Raw genomic sequence first — 13,761 nt, 5'->3', positions numbered from 1 at the left:
ACAGGGGGTCTTAGAACATACACCCCTTGAAGAAAGGGGGACCATCATATTTTCATAATGATTATTTGTCTTCCTACTTTCACTGAAATATTACCTATCAGAGAAGGCTTCCCTGAACACCCTATATAAAAAAAGTAACAGGGGGCTTCCCTGGTGGCGCAGTGGTTGAGAATCTGCCTGCCAATGCAGGGGACACGGGTTCGAGCCCTGGTCTGGGAAGATCCCACATGCTGCAGAGCAACTGGGCCCGTGAGCCACAACTACTGAGCCTGCGCGTCTGGAGCCTGTGCTCCGCAACAAGAGAGGCCGCGATGGTGAGAGGCCCGCGCACCGCGATGAAGAGTGGCCCCCGCTTGCCGCAGCTGGAGAAAGCCCTCGCACAGAAACGAAGACCCAACACAGCCATAAATAAATAAATAAATAAATAGATAGATAGATAGATAGATAGGTAACACACTACACACTAACCCCTTTATTCAACTTTATTACTTTTATAGCACATATAACTACTTGATGTAGCAAATGTTTATTAGTTTATGGCTCCTCTCTCCACACTCTTCTAGAATGTAAGCTCCCCATGGGTAAATCTGAAGTCTCTACAGTTAACTGCTATATTCTCAGGGCCTATGACATAAGATTGGTAGAGCTATTCCTATTCTCATTTTACAGATACTAAGGAAACCAATATGGAACATGCTGGTTTTGGGTTTTATTTTTAAGTGGAAGAGGTTATATTTGATTTATATATATTGTCTTTTCTTTTTTCCCTTTGAAAATAAAGACTAGATTACATATTTGAAATTTCCTGTGTAAATGTCACTTTTGGGAACAATTTTTTTCCAAGCTATGGCCTCTTTTCTAAAAGATCATCTTTTTTTTCTTTTGCATTTAGTTGATATTTATTTATTTATTATGGTTTTTAAGCAAGTTTTTCCCTAGCTTTGTTGAGGTATAATTGACAAATAAAATAAGATATTGAAAGTGCAAAACGGGATGATTTCTATATGTGTACATTGTGAAAGGATTCCCCCCATCAAGATTAATTAACACATCTATCACCTCACATATTTACCTTTTTTGAAGAAGTGTAAACTGATTGCCTATAGTCACACTGAATATAATTGCTGGCTCAAGGAATAATAAATAGGGACAACAAGATACAAGAAATGGGGAAAGGGGAGAAGACAGAAGAAATACATTGATATTCTTTGAGGACCAAAAGTGTCAGGAGGAGCATTTGGCTAAAAGGAGAGAAAACAAAACCACCTATGTTGCAACAGTAAGGGCAGTGGTTATAATACTAGCAATACTGTTATTTCATAGAGTCTAAGTAGCTATTTGAATGTAAAATGCTTCTTTATTTTATGTAGCACTAAGAAAGAAAAATATTGCCAATTAAGCTATGATATGCCATTGATTAGTAGATGCATCCTAATTTCAGAGTTGCTCAAATGGGAAAAAATGTGTTAGAATCAGTGTAATAAAGTTAACCACCACCTCGTCCAACCCCTTGCCCTGCCAACAACAAAAACTACCATCTCTCAATTGACCACTGGCTTTCACAACTGCCCTGGGAGTTTTCAATCCCAATAACAATCTCCGCTTTATAGAAGAGAAAACTAAGTCTTGCAGCAGCTAAGTCATTTTCTCAAGATCACAGCATACTAAGCTGGGATTTGGAGTCCGTGACCACCACGTCCATGTGATGGAAGTCCAGCAACAGGGTACTACCTTAACAATAGGGGCTTGCAATTAATTTTTAAAAAATTTACTCATAAGTAAGGTATCTTCATAAGACCTGTTTTAAAAACATTACCACAGTATTGTTATCATACCAAAAATTGACAATTATCCCTTTATATCATCTGATATTCAATCAAACATCAAGTCCTTGATTTAAAACATTTTTATCACATACCATAAAATTCATCCTTTGAATTGTACAATCCAATGCTTTTTTTTAGTATATTCACAAAATTGTGCAACCGTCACCACTATGTAAATTCAGTACATTTTTATCACCCTTAAAAGGAACATGCCATACCCATTGGCAGTCACTTCCCATTTACCCACAAACTCCCCAGTCCTAGGCAAATATTAACATATATTTTTCATCTTTAAGGATTTCCTTATTCCGGACATTTCATATAAATGGAGTCATATAATATCTGGCCTTTTGTGTCTGTCTTCTCTCACTCAGCATGCGTTTAAGGTTCATCCACGGTAGAGCATGTATCGGCACTTCATTCCTTTTTGTGGTTGAATATTATTCAATTGTATGTATATACCACATTTCATTTATCCATTCATAAGTTAGACATCTGAGTGGTTTCTACTTTGGAGCTATTATGAACAATGCTGAATAACGAATAATGTTATGAACGTTTGTATATGAGTTTTGCATGGATACATGTTCTCAAATCTTTGGGGGTTATACATAGGCAAGGAATTGCTGGGTCATATAGTAACACTATGTTTAACTTTTTGAGGAACTGTCAGACTGTTTTTTTACAGTGTACCATTTTACATTCTCAGCTGCAATGTACAAGGGCTCCAATTCCTCCACATCCTCACCAAGACTTGTTACTGTTTGTCTTTTTTATAGCCATCCTAACTGGTATGGAGCAGTCCCAGTGTGGTTCCATAAACTTTTTTTTAAGTATCAGTTTCTAAGTCTGCAATATTATAGATCAATTATGTACATATATTAATATATATATAAATAAATAATTGATCATTATGATTGCAAACTCTGAAAATTTGGCAAATGGTCCTTAAAGCCATCTGTGTACTCAGTCACTTCTATTAAATTCCCAGAGCTCAATCTGATGTATTTTAACAACACTCCTGTGGAGTAAGTTGGTAGGAAAATCATCATCTCCAAGAGCTACAAGCTGAGAAAGGCTGTCAGCCAAAAATAAATCATCCTATTCACAGTTCAGTGCTTTATTACCAGGTCACTCTGCCCATGGATAAGGAATGGGAAAAATAAGTGACACAGAAAAGACTCACTGAATTGTACACTCCATTAGAATATCTAAATTTAAGGCAGAACCTGCACCTACAATATGTCTTTTTATGACTTGTCCCATTCGTTTTTAAAGCCAGGAAAGTGACAATAAAAAGACTCTGTATCATGTAAAATGACACGTTTTATTTTTCATATTTGTTCCCCAAAGAGATAGCATTGCAAAGAAATAGCATCTCTCTGAAAGCCAAAGTACTTCCATCATTTATGAACTCTCCATGGCGCTGGCAGAAAAGCAAATATTTCAGTTCTCAAAAATCAAGACACATTTAACTTTTAACACAGTCTTGTTATAAACTGCGTATGCACCTGTGTATACAGACCTGTTTTATATTAGACACCTTAGCCATAAGAAATCTCTGCGTGTTTGTCAATCAGAATAAGACTGTAATGTTTATGAGTTCTTTTTGATGAAACAATGGACTGAAGCAAAACAGAACAAAATATCACCCCCCCCAAAAACCCAAGCTGATTGAACTAAGCACCCACATTCTAGTCCTTCAAATACCTAACACATGAGGTATCTCTCTGATACCTACTCTCAAAAAGAAGAAAGGAAATAAAAGATCTCTTAAAGATCTTTGCAGTGGAAGCGCGGAGTCTTAACCACTGGACCACCAGGGAAGTCCCTTAAAGATCTTTTAAATTGTTCAGTTGCAACCCTTAAATACGCATTCTACCAAGAAGATATTACTAAATATTTAAATATTTTTCCAAATCAATCTTTTGTCATGTGCATATATTGTTTGAATATCTACATAGAGTACCTGCTATGTGTAAGGCACCGGGCAAGGCTAACCTTCTCTTGTTGGTCTAGCTAATATCAGCAGTGAGAATGTCCTTGCTTTCCAGAATGATCTGACCAGATAATTGCATCACTCAATCCCTCACTCACTTCAAATCTTTCTTCAAAGGCTACTTAATAGTTGAGGAACACCCTACTTAAACTGAAAACGTCCCTCCCATACCTCTAGCTCCAACCATTCTCCTTCTCTATTTTAGTTTTCTTCAAAATACTTATTACCTTCTCATCTCAATTAACTTAGTTGTTTATTTTATTTACTATTTGTTTTCCCCATTGGAATGTAAGCTCTATGAGGGCAGGGATTTTTGCCTGTTTTCTTTTTTCCCCCACTACTTTACCTCCAGGGTCTGAATAGCCCGTGGTACCTAGTGCTCAATGAATATTTCTTGAATAAACGAATGAATAAATATGGCCACGATTTATTGGGTCTTCGTAGTCTTTGACTTCTCAGATGCCTTTGATTTTTTTTTTTTAAGCTCATATTTATTAGCCCTTTCTTAACTTTGATTTTCATTTTGGATAAACTCCTCATACTTTGCTTCTCTTTTATGCCCGTTATTTATTTGAGTCTGTTCCAGAGCCACTTCTCATTTCTATGTCCTCCTTGTTGTTGAGTCCCAGCGCTAAACCCTTTCCTACCCTCCACTGCCTACAGGCCATTTCTATAACTGAGTATGTCCCCAGTAGAAATTATCAGCTCCTCCCAAACCTGCTGTGAACTTGGAAGCTCCATGCTGGTTAATAACATCACTGGTACCCAGTCTCCTAAGCTAGCCATGTCCATATCCTTGGTTTCGGTGATGATCTTATGAGTGCTAATCTCTAACATCCTAGAGTCCAGTTTCTCCACATCCACACTGTCACTACTCGAGCCTAGGCCCTTACCCTCCTGCCCCAAGGCAACTCCAACCTTCTCCATACCTGTGTTGGGAGAGGTCCAGGAAACCTCAGGGAACAGCCACACCTAAAGCCACGTTTGGAGGAGAGAGGCTTAGGTCTTTCTGGGTAAGTAACAATGGCTTGTGCAGCATCTGTGGGGTGGAAGCTGCCTCGCTACATGATTGATCTATGATCAGACAAAAGCGAAACATAAGCACGTGTGTGAGCTGGACATGGGGAGGTGGGGGGCAATTATTTCTGAGGCAGCTGGTGAAAAGAAGAAAAGCAGCCCCTGACTTGGGGAACCGGCCTGACACTGACAGCTGGGTCTCCGTTTGGCTAGCAGCTGACCTGGCATTCATGGTTAGGCCCTGGCGTTCTCAGAATCTCCCAGAGCTCTAGATCTGATAAGTCATTCTTTGTGATAAAGTGACACCAAAAGAACAAAATAAAACAAACTTCATAATCTTATCTAAGCCCAGATGAAAATAAGGTTACTGCATAAACCACAAAATACCAAAAGTCCCCTCTCCCAGCTGATAGCAGTGACTGCTGTTCTGAAACAATGACAGCCTTAGCCTCATTCTAGTCTTCCCTTAATCTAGTTATGATTAAGATGTACAATCATAAAATTACCCCCACTTCCTGAGAGCATCCAACCCAGAGCAAAGCCCTGCTTCCTTGAGCTCTCCCCCAAATCACTTAACACCAGCTCAAGTCCATAAGAAATCCTTTCTAACACTGCTTTACTGACATGCCTCCCAGGTCCCCATGGTGAGCTTCTCCCTTGCTGCAAAGTACAAGAGACCCAGCTGGTCCAACTCGAGGTTTGTACCTGGCAGTCGTTGGCTGCAGGGTTTGGACCCTGGTATGGGAACTCTGCTCTACATTTGTTTGAACCAATTAAGCCATTTGGGGAGGCAATTTTAGATGCTGTGTAGGCAAAGATAAGCAGTAACTCAAATGCTTGAGGATATCTGAATCACACAGTCTTGAGAATCCTATTACCAGAGTGAATGCAAGATTGAAGAAAAGATATTACTTTCCACTTCAAATCCCATGGATTATTGAAAAACCCTCAACTTATGCCTTTAGAGAATATGTTCTAAAGTGGAAAAGTGGATGCAGTAGCTGGCTACCTTTGATGCTGGCCTGATATTCTGGCTTTCTTCATTAATTTAAAAAATGTTTCCAGAATGCTCAAATGCTCTGAGCATTTTTCTAGGCATTGTAGACATAGTAGTAAACAAAATATACAAACTGTCTCCTTGCTCTCTTGGATTTATATTATAATTGGGCATGAAAGACAATAAAAATAAATGTATACATCTGAAAAAAGGAAAGTGTCAGAAAGTAAATACGTAATAAGTAGTTTGTTAAATTAGGGAAACTTAGAGTGTGTCTTGACAGTTCCTCTAGATTGGATGATATCAGTAGAGGCCTATCTCAGGAGGTGATACTTAAACAGAGTTCTGAATACTGAGAAAGAGCCAGCCATGCATAGATCAGAGAGAGATGATTCTAGGCAGAGTGGCCATCTAAAGCAAATGCTCTAAGAACTGTGAGGGTTGTTTTAGTCAGCTCGGGCTGCTGAAACAAAATACCATAGACTGGGTAGCTTCAACAACAAATATTTCTCACAGTTCTGGAGGCTGGGAAGTCCAAGATCAAGGTACCAGCAGATCTGGTGTATTTTCCCTGATTATTAACCCGTTAACACTGTCAACATTGGAAACCTAAGAAATACAATCATAGCACACAAGAAAGACCCCTTTTCCTGGGAGAATGAATGTGAAGTTATGTTTAAAGTCAGTGGAAGTGTGAGTCTCATCACAGCTTAAGATATGAATACTTAAGTTGTACAGATTTAATTTTTTCAATTAAAATGTCTTGAATTGCAGACCAGGAAAACTCTACCTTCTCAGTCTTAAATTTTGTACTTTCCCCAGGAGATGGATGGACATTGATGGCGGCGGCTGCCACTTAGGAGGCCAGCACTCTCAGAGTGGCTTGTGAACCTGTCTCAGTCTTGCTGACAATAATGAGCAAACGGAAAGATGGAATTGCAAGGCAATCAACTTAATTTTGGAATCCATAGCCCTATGTTTGTTCTACTTAATTCCCCAAGTCCACTTTACCAGAATACATTACCGTCAGGCTCCTCCACGCACAGGGTTTGGATACTGCCATGTAGTCAGTAAGCATGCAAGAGTGCCACCAACTATTTGTGGAAAAACTTACCTGATGCATTGCTGGTCAGTCAGAAGGGAACTGCAGTTGTGCTTTGATAGTCATAGTGTACCAAATGTGAGGTTTATTTCTCTTTACCAGATACCCCTGTGTCTGGAGGTGGGCTAGCCACAGACACGGTCTGGTTTCTATAAGATCTGCCTCATGAGGTTAAGCTCAACTAAGTCCAGTTATTCTAAAGAAACAGCAGAACGAGTCCCTTAATGGAGAACAAAAACCCCATCAATACCAACTTAAACATTATTCTGTCTAAGTGTACAGCTTCCTAGAGGTTCTTGTGGTAATACGTGGATGGACACTTAGGCCTGATAACATAGAGGCTGTGGGAAGATTTTCTGAGAAGACAGGTCTTAAAACCATGGACACCCTGAGAAGATACCTACAGTTGTGTAGGAAGAGGTAAGAAATAAACTCCCCAGAAACAAACAATGGCAATGGCTATGTCTCTGTGGCATCATCTCCTAGTGGATTCACTAGGAAAATTGCAACCATCCAGCAATTTCTGAATGGAAAAATTACTTGAGCAGAGAAAATTGTGGCTATAATCAGAGAAGTATCTTAGGACAAGGGTTCCTTCACCTAGCTGGATGTCAGATTCCCTGAGGACCTTTAAAATTAATTAATTAATTTAATAAATACACTGTGGCAGGTTGAATTACGGCCCCCCCAAAGATGTCGACATCCTAATCCCCCAACACCTAACTATGTTACCTTAGGGACTTTGTCGATGTGATTAAGTTAAGGATCTTGTGATGAGGAGATTACCCTGAATTATCTGATGGCCCCAGTGTAACCAACAAGGGTCCGGACAAGAGCAAGGCGGGAAGGATGGAGTCAGAGAAGAGGATGGAACTGAAGCAGAGGGTTGAGTGATGTGGGGTCACGAGCTGAGAATGTGGACAGATTCGAGAAGCTGGAAAAGGCAAGGAAATGGATTCTCCCCTGGAGCCTCCAGAGGGACCACAGTCTTGCCTAATCATTTAGATTCCTGATCTCTAGGATCGTAAGAGGATAAATTTGTGTTGCTTTATCTCGCTAAATTTGTGGTAATTTGTTCCAGAAACACTAGGAAACTAATAGATACGCTTTATTAGATTCCATTTTACAAATCATAAAGGTGATCAGTGTTTATTGTCACAATGAGGTAAGACAAAGATATAGAGAAAAAAACTCCCTCACCTTCTCCGTTCAGTACCTCCCCAAACCTCATCTCCTGGGCCACCTGAGTTTTTCTACCCACACCCAATGCTGGTAGTTCTAGCTCTTCAGTCAGTTGCTTTTTAGTTTAAGCATGAAGGCCTTCGAATTAACTAAACTGTCCCACTAACATATTCTCTCACTAAAAATGGCAGATTACACAAATGGCCCTCAATCATCCCCCTCTCTCTATCCAGGACCCTTTGCAAAGTGATTTGTAGCAATTCCCTTCAAAATGTGGGTTCTATTTCCCATAGTAACTCTGGGCTTGGCCAGGTGACTTGGTTTGGCCAGTGTGACAATAGCAAATATAACTCAAACAGAGGCGGCTGGAATTGTTCTGCTTATGTGAATTAAGCCAAGCCAAGCCAAGCCCACCCCGGCTGGAAGAAATTCCCACCCAACTCACAGACTCATGTAAAATAATAACTGTTCGTTGCTTTAAGCCACTAAGTTTCAAGGTGATTTGTTATAATAAGTAACTGCTCCATCAGTTGAAGCTTTTGACACCTTCTCAGGTGCCTTTCAAAGGAGTTCAGTTTTCCTCTCTGGTCTGAATTTCTGAAAAGAATGGTCTACAGATATAATCCATATCAAGCTGAGGCATCATATGGTCCAATCTCAATGAGGAGTCACATTCAAAGATACAATGATGAAACAAACAAGCAAGCAAACAAATAGGGAGATATAATTAAAAGCAACTAAAATCTTTTCTGAAGTTTCTTTTATTAATGCACTGCAAAACTTCTTAAAATCCTCTGTCCCTGTTTTTTTTTTCTTTCTCAGTATCTCCCACATATGCTAGCTAACCCCCCAATCCAAAATCTCTCTCTTCTCTAAGCTCTCCAAAATCTTTTCCACACCATGTCCATGCCCCCATTTGAGTCCACTTCTTTTCCCCCTTCTTTCTAGAGTAACTCCCTGCCTTCTCCAATATAAATTAGCAAGCAAGCAAGCACTCCTTTATTTTTCAGCCTACCCATTATCCTGATGTCAACTTCATATCAATGCACATCAGGAATGAATTTGGAAAGATGGAATAATACTTTTAAGAGTGCGTGGGGTTGGAGTGGGCAGGAGCCATGGGGAAGTCTGTGAATAGTCATATAAAAATAATAATATTTCTGGCTGTATCTCACAAGAATCTATGGTGAATAAAGGCAGTGGTAAAATTTATAGCTAAATTTGAATAAAGTGGCTGGGAATATAATGGCAAATTAATTTTAAAGCTTTCTGAAAAAATAACATAGAACTAAAATTTCAGATGATCTTAACTGAACACGGGAATTGTCGGCGATTGTAGATGAGGGATTAAAGTGACCTACTCTTGGGGGAGAGATGATAAAGTACGTCTGCATGTTGAGAGACAAACATGTTTACATTGTTTTGTTACAAATTTAAGGAAAAATGCTAGAAGAACAGAATAATACACATAATTTCTAAGCCACTAGAGTAGGAAAAATCCAAGATAGTCCAATCAATCCAGTTCAAGACAGGAACTATTTCAATTTAAATAACATTAATCTTATAAATCAATTTGGGATGAATTGATATCTTCATGTTGTTCAGCCTTTCATGCAGGCAAATCTTTTAAAATCTCAAAAAAAAAAAAAAAGGTTTGTAGATTCCTTCCTACAATAGCTGCATGTTTTCTTTTACATTTATTCTAGGTATACTGTTATATATTGCCATAAATATGAACATAATGTTAGATTTTTATATTTTTAACATTTTTATAGTTATTTAAAAGTGATTAATTTTTTATATTTCCCATAACTTTAGTGAAATTCTTGATGATACTAAGATTTCTCACTGGCTTTCTAAGTAAATAATTTTATTGATTAAAAATAATCATTCCTCATTTAAGAGATATCCAATATAATTACAGTTGTTTCATGGGGTAATTTTTGCTTTGTTTTTAATAAATCATAACATATTTTTCATAAAAATTCCTCTTTTCCTTCTAAAAGTTATGTCTTTCATATCTATATTTTCTATCTTATGAATTGGCCAGAATATTCAGAAAATGTTATCTAATATATGAGATGGGACTTTTTTTTTTTTTTTAATTTTAATGGCGATGTCTATGTTGTTTCACCCTTACACAAGATGTTGGCTCTTGGCTAAAGAGAGAAACTACTTATTCAAAGTAGTTGAATTATCTTTTTTGAGTCAAAATTTAAAAGAATTTTTAAAAAAATTAATGACTATTGTGTGCTAAATTTACAACTATTCTTTAAAGCAATTAGAATAGACTGAAACATATTTTTAATATAACTTGAATGTGTCCAATTAGATTAAAACTCTTTCATAAGTAATACACAGTTTAATGTCTCTACAACATGTAGAAAATTTATAATAAACAGCAGTGTGAAAGTGCAAGAGGAACTTTGTCTTCCTAACTCTTTTTCTCTTCATTTAAGCTTAAGTAATAACTCAAATTCATGCTTTTTAACATTATGGTTATTCAATTATTTTTGAGTTTCTGCCACAAATATTTTTTCCCTGTAGGTTGCAATACATCAAATTTGATAAATGCAGATATTTCAGTGAGTTGACAGATATTTTAGTGAATTGATTTGTACCTCTTAATGTTTGAAATTTATGTAGTCAGTTGACATCCTGGCTAAGGCAATAAAATACTGAGAAATAAAAGTAAAAGCTTGATCTTAGTTAACATATGTATTTTTGTATCAGCACCACAAAATTCTGCATTTATGAATTTTGTTCATATGCTGTCGTTTTACTGGAAGTAAACTGTTGTAATGTGGATTTCTCTCAGTTAAAAAGTTAACAATCTATGGGCTTCCCTGGTGGCGCAGTGGTTGAGAATCTGCCTGCCAATGCAGGGGACACGGGTTCGAGCCCTGGTCTGGGAAGATCCCACATGCCACGGAGCAATTAGGCCCGTGAGCCACAATTACTGAGCCTGCGCGTCTGGAGCCTGTGCTCCGCAACAAGAGAGGCCGCGATAATGAGAGGCCTGCGCACCGCGATGAAGAGTGGCCCCCACTTGCCACAACTAGAGAAAGCCCTCACACAGAAACGAAGACCCAACACAGCCATAAATAAATAAATAAATAAAAATTAAAAAAAAAAAAAAAAAAAGTTAACAATCTAAAGACCTAGTTTTGTGTCGTTTGCTTGGCCTTTCTGGCTTTCCCTCTTAGAAAGATACTTTTAAAATAAATCTTTTTTTAGCATCTTAATTTGAAGATTTGCCTGTAGAAATCTTTTGTAGAAAAGGTGTAGATTCTCTCTTCCCTTTAATTCATTTCTTCACAGCCCTTATTGGACATCTACTATGTGCTCTACATGTTTGAGATAATTCATGAATGAAACAGAGATCCCCATCCCAGAGAAGCTGATGTGCCAGCAGACAATAAACAGGAAATGTACAAGTGAATTCTGTGGTATGTTAGATTCTATATGTGAAATGTTACAGGGGTGCTGGGGCAGGAAGGACTGCAGAAGAAAGTGTACAAAAAAAAAAAAAAAGGGGGGTCAATAGAGGCCTCACTGGGGTGAGATTTGAGGAGAGACTTGACAAAAACCTAGGAGTGAGCCAAGCACATATTTAGGAGAAAGAGGGTTCCAGCAAGAGGAAAAGCTAAAGCCAATATCCTAAGGCAGAATTATGCTGGTTTGTTCAAAGGATAGCAGAGAGACCACTGTGGCTGGGACAGAATGAGGGAGGGGAGGAGGGAGAGAAGCCAGAAAGGTCATTGCAGGGTCATTTAGAATTACTGTAAGGACGCCGGCTTTCATGGGGGTCATCGGAAGGCTTTGTGCAGAAACTTGACATCATGCAACAGATTTTATCAGAGATCATTCTGGTTGTGGTGCTGAGAATAGTCTGTGGGGAGCAAGGGTATAAACAGTGAGATCCATTAGGAAGTTATTTCAGTATCTAGTCCAAGGAGACAGTGGTTGTGACCTGGGGCAGCAAGGCAAGTGAGAAAGGTGGTCAGAGGTTTGGGTTTATTTTGAAGGTAGAGCCAATAGGATTTCCTAACCTACTGGATGAGGGTTTTGAGAGAGAAGAGTCAAGGAGGATTATATCAAGAGTTTTGACCTGAGTGGATTGACGGGTAGAGTTGACACCCGCTGGGATGGGGAGGGCGGCAGGTAGAACAGGCTTGGAGGCGAGTGGAAAGCTGGACTCCCATTTTGGACTTGCTGAGCTCAAAATTTCTATTAGACATTTAAGCAGAGATGTTGAGTAGGGGGTTCATATATCTGCATCTAAAGCTAGATTTATAAATTTGTAGTCATCAACATTTAGAAGATAAGTAAAACCAGGTTTCAAATCTTAATCTTTGCACCATGGATGATTCACAGAAAATCATTCATTTAACAGATGTAGAAATTAAGGCACAAAATTAAAAGTATAAAAACGTCTAAGCTAAATAGATTCAGAATTCTTCTCTGGCAGGGACACTGAGGCCACACTTAAAGGACTGTCCTGTGAGTGTGTGTGTGTGTGTGTGTGTGTGCACATGTATCACCTTACATTCTAACTGTAACATGCAAACACTACAGTCATGCTAAAAATTCTTAACAATAAAACTTTACCCACAATCCCACACTTAAGTCTCAAGTGTCTCCATTTTTCATGTTGTCTTCTAGATCTAGTCCATTTATTTAATAATAAGAAAGAGGCAATAATTGTCACTTTGATGGCTACATAGTCTATTGAGTTGGCATACCATAATTTCCTTACCTAACAGCAGTACGCAAACTTGGCTAAAGAGTGTTCTCACAATTGTAAAAATAACAAACCAGGTTTGGGCGGAGAAGATGGAAAGGAAATGCACCAAGTGTATTATGTCCTCCTTCCTATCGTAGCCTAGATGTAACATCCTCCAGGAAGCCTCCCTGGACACCCCAGCTGGGTTGGGTGTGATTCTGAGGTTTCTGGCACCTTATCCTCCTGTCACACTGTGTAGTGGTGACCTGCAGGGTTGTCACCCGACACACTGTCAGGCTGTGTGCTGGCTCACTGTTGCCTCCCTGACGCTCAGTTCTTCTCTGCAAGACTAAATACAGGGATGAAAGAATGAAGGTTAGGATGTTATGTTCTGAATGGGTGGTAGAAAACGGACATCTCAAAATCTGTGTTCCTATTTCCCAAATTTCCTTTCACGTATACATCTTATAATATTTTAAATGGTTCTCGAGTGAACAGGAATGTGCAAAAGACAAGAGTCTGAAGAACATAAAATCTTGAAAAGAGACTTTTTTTTGTTTCTAAAATGCAAAGACTTTCTGGGTAGCACCAGCAATGAGTAGTGCGTGTTGACTCTCTCCAGCTTTCTGCTCCACTGGGACCACGCTTTCCGGCCCTCTTGTGTGGGTAGGATAAGGCCATCTTACCTGTTCATATGAAAAAGATGCAAGAAGGAACAGTCACTTCCAGACTGGAGTATTGCTGGTGGGAGCCCTGCAGAGCTTGCCTTCCCTCAGACACAGTGACCAGAATGTTCCAGATAGTGGCTTTTCTGTCAGCCAGGTCTCGCATGAGAACCACACGAAGCAGAGTCCCTAGACAAATGGAGATGGACGTGTCATGTGAGTGAGCAATGAACCGCTGTCTTGTGAG

Source organism: Balaenoptera ricei, chromosome 9, assembly GCF_028023285.1.
Source record: "Balaenoptera ricei isolate mBalRic1 chromosome 9, mBalRic1.hap2, whole genome shotgun sequence".
Taxonomy (NCBI): domain Eukaryota; kingdom Metazoa; phylum Chordata; class Mammalia; order Artiodactyla; family Balaenopteridae; genus Balaenoptera; species Balaenoptera ricei.
This window is presented reverse-complemented; position numbering follows the sequence as displayed.